The sequence below is a fragment of the Lathyrus oleraceus genome, chromosome 2 (genome assembly GCF_024323335.1).
Source record: "Lathyrus oleraceus cultivar Zhongwan6 chromosome 2, CAAS_Psat_ZW6_1.0, whole genome shotgun sequence".
Lineage (NCBI taxonomy): Eukaryota > Viridiplantae > Streptophyta > Magnoliopsida > Fabales > Fabaceae > Lathyrus > Lathyrus oleraceus.
The window spans coordinates 32,748,284-32,758,160 of NC_066580.1; the positions used below are offsets into that span (position 1 = coordinate 32,748,284).

Here is a 9,877-nt window from a genome sequence, read left to right on the forward strand (position 1 = left end):
CAACTCTGAAAGGTTCATTCTGACTCACACACTTTCAGCTCAAGCAAACCCTAACATTGGTTTGCAAATCCAGCCGTGCCATTTGATTTCAACCGATCTCTCCAATCAGGTTTGCCCTATATCCATCATCTTTATGCCTTTAATTTGAATGCTCTAAATGTATGAGGTATTATGGGTGAATTTGATACCCTTTTGATGCATGTCTTTGACAAGAGGTTTATGCCTCCTACCCTTGGTTGCTTTTTGTGAGCTTTTTGTGAATTTTAATGGCATGATTCATGTGGTTACATTTTGATTTGAGGGCAACTCTTGGTTACCCTATTTTGTTTCTCTAACCTGTTTGTTGAGTTTTGTTTTGTGAGGGCTCATATGACTCTTGCAGAGATGGTTTGCCTGGTGTTCCATTTTATTTGTGGGATACCGCCTGGAGGTTTCATTCCGATTACCTGTACTGACTCACTTTCTTTGATGGTGTTAGCTTGGGAGGATCTCAGGGTTTCCCATTCCTCTAATTGCTGTTACTTTGGATCTTTATCTGCGTGGTACTTTTACATTTTTCCCGCATTTTACTACTTTCCTAGTTGGAATACCTCGATAGGAGGCAATGTTTCTGTGTGTGTTTTTTACAGGTTCATTCGCCAAGGACTGCCTTTTTGCATGAGTTTACCAAACCCTAACCCTTCATTGATTTTTCTTCTCCTAAACACACGTTTACTCCTTCTACTACAGGCGAGTAAGTCTCCAAAGGTCGAGCATCCGGTAGATTGCATAGTAACGTCGTTCGTCCAAAACCCAATCCATAACCCCGTAGTTAGCCGAACTACGGCTTGCTCTGATTCTCATTCCAGATGAGATACGTAGGCATAAGACGCGATGTCTTAGCGAGCACACATCCCCCAAACCCATAGGTCAGCCGAGCTACGAAGACTCTGATTCTCTTATTCAGATGAGATACGTATGCAGTGGATGCGACATCCGCGCGAGTCATTTTCATTTAACCCTTTTTTAGTAAACAACACAAGATAAGCTCACACCCTTTAGACAAGAACTACAAAAGTGGATCCCGTAGAGTACTACGGATGCGTAGGGGTGCTAATACCTTCCCTTCGCATAACCGACTCCCGAACCCAAGATTTGGTTGCGAGACCTTGTCTTTTCCTTTCCTTTCCCTCCTTTGGGATAAATAACGCACGGTGGCGACTCTTCTGTCATTTTCTTTCGCCGGTTGTTTTTTCGCACACTGTATTTTTCAGGTTGCGACACCTGCTTCTGATAAAGAAAAATTTCTAAACCAATTGAAACCTGAGATATCAAAATCAAAGGTCCTGATTAAATGATAACACGAAATTATATCACATTTTAAGACTTAACTTAATTAGATTATATTATCATTTACTTTAATTTATCCCATTTTATCAGATATTATGCAGTATTTCTTTTCTATTTACATCAGGTACCCATTTTGAAGCAAAAGTGAAAAAGGGAAGAAAAGGAGGTGTAAAAAGCAATAAAAAGGAAACAAATAACCAAGACCAAGCCCAGCCCAAAAGAAAGCGCACGTTGCCCCTGTGACGGGCGTCACAAGGAGTGTGACGAGCGTCACACTAAAAGCACTCCTGTGACGAGCGTCACACATGGTGTGACGAACGTCACACCAGTCCTCTATATTTTTGGCGCAAGGAACTCAACTGACCACGTTGAAGCCTACTTCCACGCACGCTTAACCCTCGGAACGAGACCACGCACACGGAAACCCTTGAAAAGTAGTTACACCAGCAGCTGTATAAATAGCAGCTAATTGGGAACTTTCAACCAGACAGTTTTTGCACGCTCAGTTTTGCGGAAGCTCTGCCAAATTTATTTTTCACGCCTTTGCTTATTTTTCTTCCTTTCCAACATTGTTCATTTTATTTATTTCTTTTGCAAGTTTTACTTTCTCTTTTCCCCTTGCAATTTATCTTCCCCGTTTTTAGCTTTTAGATATTTTTCGCGTAGTAGTTTCTACACCGGAAACTACTGTGCAACTTTATACCGGATTTAACCTTACGTTATATTCCAGTTTTATTTCCTTGATTTAATTTACTGTTTAATTGAAGAATCCAAGAACAAATCCTACCGGCTTGTGGTGGAGTGTTCAAGACCATTGTATTACGCATTCAGGTTCTTTAATCGTTATTTAATTTTTAATGTTTTATTCTATTGTTTATTCATATTGCCTGCCTGGAATGAGTCTGTTTATGCATGATATAAATTCTTATTTATTTAGCATGTCTGGCTAATTTGCCTAGGTATCGGTATGTAAAGTAAGCAGAAAAAGGGGTCGAGACTGAGTCGGTCTATCTAAACTTAAAATTAGAATCAATCTTTTTACGGTCTCAACTTACAGGTTTAATAACAAGATTTTTTTACAAAAAGTAAAGAACATAAAGAAGTTAAAACCAACAGAGCGAGAGTTTGAGGTTTTGACTGGACAGTGTGAGTTAGGCATTAATTCTAGATCAGGGCGAGAGCAAGTTTTAGAGTCAATTAAATTCTGACCTTTTCCAAAAAGTATTTTTAAAGATCGAATGTGAGGACGAGAGTTAAGCATTTGGATTTAATCATATAACCTAAGTCAACAGAGCGAGAGTTTGAGATAAGGGTGTTTAAAACGGTCAGTATTTTCTTAAAAAGAGTTTCTGCAACTTTATTGCTTTCAAAATATGGTTTTTGACTTAATTATAAGTGACAGCAACATTAATATAAAATCATGGTTTATTCAACAGAGCGAGAGTTTGAGATAAAACCTTTAACCAATAAAGTTAACTGAAACGATTTATTTTAAAAACCTGGAAACCGACAAAGACTTGATTCCCTAGTTTTGACGAACTACATACCGATATCCGTTTTATTGATATTTAATCTAGATATTAGTTTAGCTCTTAGTTTTTCCCCAAACAATCAAACATTTTCACCTTAGATTTACATAGTAACTTTAGATAACGGTATATCGATTCATAAGTCCCTGTGGGATCGATATCTTTTAAAACTACGCGATAGAACTGTGCACTTGCAGTTTGTATCCCATTCTCGACTCACACAGTCGAGCGATCAAGTTTTTGGCGCCGTTGCCGGGGACTTTTATTCAATCGATATCGTAACTCTTCCGTTACGCTGTAGAGACTAAGGTTTCTTTTTCCTTCTATTCTTTCTTTCGTTGATTTGTATGCCACGCACTCGCTCTCAAGGCGAACCGCTCTATTTACGAATCAACGATATCGAACTATATCTCCGAGTCTTACGACGAATTCGGGAATATCGTGCTGAAAACAATCTCCCTCCTATAAACCTTCCTGATATCAAAAACATTTTTCCTTCTTTAACCGAGATGGCAGAACCAGCTCGTGCTCTTAGAGATTACGCCGCTCCATCGCAAGATGAGCCGCATTCAAGTATTGCTCCGCCCGCAATCGAAGCAAACAACTTTGAACTTAAACCTTCGTTGTTGCAGGCTGTGCAACAGAACCAATTCTCTGGAAATCTTACCGAAGATCCAAACCTTCATTTATCCGTATTTGTTCAATACGCTGATACTGTTAAAGCTAATGGTGTCACTTCAGAGGCAATTCGACTTCGTCTTTTTCCTTTCTCATTAAGAGATAGCGCTAGAAGATGGCTTCAATCTCTCCCTTCCAACTCAGTCACCACATGGAACGAGTTGAAGAAAGTTTTTCTTGCCCGATATTTTCCACCAAGCAAAACAGCTATGTTAAGAGCCCAGATAAACGGATTTAAACAGAAAGACAACGAGTCTCTTTTCGAAGCATGGGAAAGATACAAAGACATGATGAGACTTTGCCCACACCATGGTTTGGAAGACTGGTTAGTAATTCACACATTTTATAATGGTCTCTTATACAATACAAGGTTAACAATAGACGCCGCTGCAGGTGGTGCACTAATGAACAAACCTTATGCTGATGCTTACCAGCTTATCGAGAGCATGGCCCAAAACCACTATCAGTGGGGAACCGAACGAACAACAGTGGAAAAACCTCAACCGAAAACTGGCATGTACGAGACAAGTAACCTTGATCACGTTAATGCAAAAGTGGATGCTTTGGTCCAGAAGATTGAAAGTTTAAACGTATCACCTCCAACCGCCGTGGTTGCTATAACTCAGAATTGCGAGGTCTGTGGAATCCAAGGCCACACTCCTGCGGAATGTCAACTCTTGACTGGAATCCAAACAGAGCAAGTAAACTATGCTCAAGGAAGCCCCTATTCGAATACCTATAACCCAAATTGGAAGAACCACCCAAACTTTTCATATAAGAGTAATAATGCTCTATACGCACCTGGACAGTCTCCGAATCAAACCCCATCTGTACCTCCGGGATATCAGAAACCAAATCCTAACAATAATAACCCTAGAAAATCCAACTTGGAAATCATGATGGAAAACTTTATAGCTTCCCAACAACAAACCAATAAAGATTTCTTAAACCAGAACATACACACTGGCGAACAACTTAAACAACTAGCAAGCAAAGTAGATGCCTTGGCTACCCATAACAAAATGTTAGAAACACAAATATCTCAAGTAGCTCAACAACAAGCACCTACTGCTGCACCAACTGGTACATTCCCTGGACAGCCCCAACCTAATCCGAGAAGCCAAGCTCATGCAATTATATTAAGAAGTGGAACGGAAGTGGAAGGACCGTCTGATCCAAGGATAGAAAACCAAAACCCTAAGAAATCTACTGAGGAAAGTGAACCTAAGGAAAAGGAAGAGAGTAATAAGGATACCCTAGAAAAGAAGGAACCTTATGTACCTCCACCACCTTACAAACCACCTATACCTTACCCTCAAAGGCTTGTTAAAACCAAAGATGTAGGCCAATTTAGAAAATTTGTCGATCTCCTTAAACAATTAAACGTTACAATTCCGTTTACCGAAGCTATTACGCAGATGCCCTCATATGCTAAATTCTTAAAAGAAATTCTTTCTAATAAAAGGAAACTTGAGGATAGCGAAACCGTTACACTCCCTGCCGAATGTAGCGCTATAATCCAAAACATGCCCCCTAAACTCAAGGATCCGGGTAGCTTCTCTATACCCTGTCACATAGGAAAATTTGTCATCGACAAAGCCTTATGCGATTTAGGAGCCGGAATTAGCGTTATGCCTTTATCCATATGTAAGAGACTGGAAATGGGAGAATTAAGACCGACCAAAATGTCTGTGCAATTAGCAGATCGTTCCATCAAATATCCTGTAGGAATCCTTGAAAACGTTCCCGTACGCATAGGTCAGTTTTACATTCCCACTGACTTCACAATTATGGACATTAGAGAAGATGATACTACACCTATTATACTAGGAAGACCATTCTTAGCAACTGCCGGTGCAATCATAGACGTAAAACGAGGAAGACTCACCTTCGAAGTAGGTGAAGAGAAAATTGAATTCATTCTTTCCCAATTCTTGAAAGCACCTGCAATAGAAGATACATGTTACTTCATGGATATCATCGATGAATGCATAAAAGAAACAGAGTCAGGAGAAGACAAATCATCAGACTATCTTTTAGAAGACAAATCTAAACAATGCTTAGCAATAACACCGGACCCTACGCAGTGTCTTAACAAACCAACCCCTGATTTGAAAACACTTCCCAAAAATCTGAGATATGAATTCCTAGACTTAGAACTTGAACGACCTGTGATAGTCAATGCAGATCTAGGAAGACTCGAAACAGAAAAACTCCTACATATCTTAAGAAAATATCCAACCGCACTAGGATACCACATAACCGATCTTAAAGGAATAAGCCCTTCTATTTGTATGCACCGCATCATGTTAGAAGAAGACGGTAAAACCTCTAGGGAACACCAGAGAAGACTAAATCCGATCCTAAGTGAGGTAGTAAAGAAAGAAATAACCAAGTTATTGGAAGCAGGTATTATATATCCTATATCTGATAGCAAATGGGTCAGTCCTGTACACGTTGTACCAAAGAAAGGAGGCATAACCGTTATTGAAAACGAAAAAGGAGAAACTATAACTAAACGAATCGAATCGGGATGGAGAATGTGCATTGATTATAGAAAACTAAACAAAGCAACCCGAAAAGATCATTTCCCTTTACCATTCATTGACCAAATGTTAGAACGATTAGCTAAACATTCACATTTCTGTTATTTAGACGGTTATTCAGGCTTCTTTCAAATACCAATTCACCCTGATGACCAAGAAAAGACAACATTCACATGCCCTTTTGGTACCTTCGCTTATAGACGAATGCCGTTTGGTCTGTGTAATGCCCCTGCAACTTTTCAAAGATGCATGATGGCAATTTTCGCCGACTTTCTCGAAAACATCATGGAAGTATTTATGGATGACTTTTCTGTATACGGACAAAGTTTCGAAGAATGCCTTGAAAACCTGGAAAGAGTTCTTGAGCGATGTGTAAAAGTAAACTTAGTACTTAATTGGGAAAAGTGCCACTTTATGGTACAAGAAGGCATTGTTTTGGGACACATCATCTCGAACAGAGGAATTGAAGTAGACAAAGCCAAAATAGAGGTAATCGAAAATCTTCAACCCCCAAGAACCGTGAGAGAAGTACGAAGCTTTTTAGGACACGCCGGTTTTTACCGACGATTCATCAAAGACTTCTCTAAGATAACTAAACCCTTAACCGGACTATTAATGAAAGATGCTGAATTCATATTCGACGATAACTGTTTAAAAGCATTTCAAACTCTTAAACAAGCATTGATCTCCGCACCCATTATGCAGACACCAGACTGGAATGAACCATTCGAAATAATGTGCGATGCCAGTGATTATGCTGTAGGTGCTGTTTTAGGACAAAGAAAGGATAAAAAGCTTCATGTTATATATTACGCTAGCAGAACCCTGGATGAAGCGCAGATGAATTATGCCACAACCGAGAAAGAACTCCTAGTAGTGGTATTTGCGCTAGATAAATTTCGTTCTTACTTGGTAGGAGCCAAAATAATAGTTTACACTGATCACGCTGCTATCAGGTACCTTCTAACAAAAAAGGATGCTAAACCTAGACTCCTAAGATGGATCTTGCTACTACAAGAATTCGACTTAGAAATCAAGGACAAGAAAGGAACTGAAAACGTAGTAGCAGACCACCTCTCTAGACTTGAGAACCTTGAACCAGAAAGAACATCCATTAATGATGATTTCTCGTATGACAAACTCATAGCTACTTTGGAAGAGAACAACTCCGACACGCAAGTAGAAACCACCTTAGCTATATCTGTCATACCATGGTACGCTGATCTAGTCAATTATTTAGCTGCCGGAATAATTCCACCTACTTTATCTTACCAGCAGAAGAAAAGATTCTTCCACGACATAAAACACTATTACTGGGATGATCCCTTACTTTTCAAAAGAGGCCCCGATGGTATTTTCCGTCGATGTGTACCCGAAGAAGAGGTAGAAAATATAATCCAACACTGTCACTCTGCGCCTTATGGTGGACACACAAGTACATCCAAGACCTGCTCTAAAATCCTACAAGCTGGCTTTTATTGGCCAACTATATGGAAGGACGTACATGCGGCTATTAAGGAGTGTGACAGATGTCAACGCACGGGAAACATATCTAGACGTGACGAGATGCCACAAAAAGGTATTTTGGAAGTAGAGATTTTTGACGTGTGGGGGATAGACTTCATGGGACCATTTCCACCCTCCTTCGGTAACAAATACATACTCGTGGCGGTTGACTACGTATCAAAGTGGATCGAAGCTATAGCTTTTCCAACTAATGACACCCGAGTAGTAACTAGACTCTTTAAAAATATAATATTTCCGAGATTTGGCATCCCAAGGATAGTAGTCAGTGATGGTGGATCGCACTTTATATCCAAGGTACTCGAAAAACTACTACTTAAATATGGAGTGAGACATAGGATAGCAACACCTTACCACCCTCAAACCAGTGGACAAGTGGAAGTATCTAACAGAGAAATCAAGCAAATACTAGAAAAAACGGTCGCCACTTCAAGGAAAGATTGGTCATTGAAACTACCAGAAGCTTTATGGGCATACCGAACTGCTTATAAAACCCCCATAGGGACGACCCCATTTAAGCTCATTTATGGAAAATCCTGTCACCTCCCGGTAGAATTAGAACATAAAGCCTATTGGGCTATTAGAAATTTAAATCTGAATTACAAAGCCGCCGGTGAAAAGAGAATCCTTGACATAAACGAATTAGAGGAACTCAGAAGAGACGCCTATGAAAATGCCAAAATCTATAAAGAAAGAACAAAACAATGGCATGACAAGCGTATATCAAGGAAAATCTTCAAGCAAGGCGACGCAGTACTTTTATTTAACTCCAGACTAAAATTATTCCCGGGAAAACTACGATCCAGATGGTCAGGACCTTTCCATATCACTAAAATCTTTCCCAGTGGAGCGGTAGAAATAAAAGGACAATCTACAGAACCGTTCACCGTAAACGGGCAACGTCTGAAACATTATCACTATGCGGAAACCAACGAAGATTCGCAAATTCTACACTTAGACGAAACGCCCCCAGGACTCATAGACTATATTTAACAGTTTCTTTGTCGAGCTTGCGACATTTAAACAAAGCGCTTAGTGGGAGACAACCCACAAATTAATTTGCTATTTTATTATTTTGTTATTATTATCATTTCTCTATTTTTCTCTTAATTATTCTTTTAATTTCTATTTAGTATTCATTATTGATTTATTCAAAAAGAAAAAAAAATATATCCATATAATAATAATAATTCTTTTTCTTCTTTCGGCATTTGGCCAAATCCTGACTTAAACTCATGTTTTCTTTTCTCTAGTTAACACTAACCAGATGGGACATTTTGACCGTATGGGTATCAAGTTCAGAGGAATGGCTCAGAAACGAAGGTTTGAAGAACTAGCCACTAGAGAGATGCTACCTAGTTTATATGCTGATGATTGGGCTATGACTGCCCTTGGACTGAGACAGAGTGTCCTGTTTTTGCTGAATCAGATAGGATGGGAGACCTCCCCTATCCTGAGACATTTCACCACCTACCGGAGACTCACACTAGAATTCCTTAGTTCATTAATCTATCTACCTAGCCATGGAAAAGGAATTACCAGAGGATTTATCCAGTTCAGAATGTTCAACATGGAGTACCAATTTAATATTAGAGACTTCACCAACCTTTTGGGTTTTCCTACCTCCTTTGATACATTCACTATAAGCCAGGAAGAACTTTTTGAATATAGAGAGCTGGAACACTTTTGGGGTAAGCTGACTGGAAATGATGAGCCCGAAGAACATGAGTTTCTCTCTGGAAACATACATAACCCGGCTTTTCGCTATTTCCATAAGATCCTGACCCACACTTTATTTGGGAAGAAGCCAAATAGTACTTCAGTTTCACGTGATGAACTCTTCATCATATTTTGTGCTTCCCAGAACCGTCCAGTAAACGGTGCTACTTTTATGTTAGCTAATTTGGACCACCTTATCCAGGATGAGCGAGCACCCATTAGAATAGGTGGCCTGATAACTATGATAGGTAATGCTATTGGATTACGTCAGCCTATGCTTGACCTGAACCCTTTTTGTGGCATTACTACTCTGAGTATACCTTTCCTCTTCAACACTATGTTTATAGCAAACATAGGGTCTGATGAGTTCGAGCTTATTATTGATAACCAGGTTCTCTGCCTATTCACCATGCCCGATCCTAGAACTAGTGTTCATAACCAAAGGAACTGGCTCTATAACCTGAATGAAACCCCAACTCCTGCTGGATCCACTGAATCCATCCAGGATTATGAGATTTGTGATGACTATGAGCACTATGTTGACCATATCTC

The 9,877-nt window shown here is 39.6% G+C and overlaps 1 pseudogene; it reads right to left on the minus strand.

Moving 5' to 3' along the window:
- Window positions 1-3,752: 3,752 nt before the first annotated feature.
- On the minus strand, window positions 3,753-3,852 carry LOC127124289 (uncharacterized; annotated as a pseudogene).
- Between the last annotated feature and the right edge of the window lie 6,025 nt (window positions 3,853-9,877).